This window comes from Propithecus coquereli, unplaced genomic scaffold (genome assembly GCF_000956105.1).
Source record: "Propithecus coquereli isolate 6110/MARCELLA unplaced genomic scaffold, Pcoq_1.0 Scaffold462, whole genome shotgun sequence".
Classification (NCBI taxonomy): Eukaryota; Metazoa; Chordata; class Mammalia; order Primates; family Indriidae; genus Propithecus; species Propithecus coquereli.
The window spans coordinates 123,492-123,726 of NW_012150419.1; positions in this window are offsets into that span (position 1 = coordinate 123,492).

The window sequence follows — 235 nt, forward strand, 5'->3', positions numbered from 1 at the left end:
AAAAAAAAAAAAAAAAAAAAAAGAATTTATTGCAAGTAAAGTTTAAGAGTGCAAAGTGAAAGTACATTTCCTAAGGGAAAATGGGTCTGTCTCAGCGAGTAGAGAAGACACTATCTACTTCTATGTTTTTCCTTTTATATGTTAGGTTTAGGTAAAGGTTAGTTATAATTATTCATAACTATATGCCATTTTTGAGAATCACTTATATATTTAATAACAATCAACTACCTTGCTA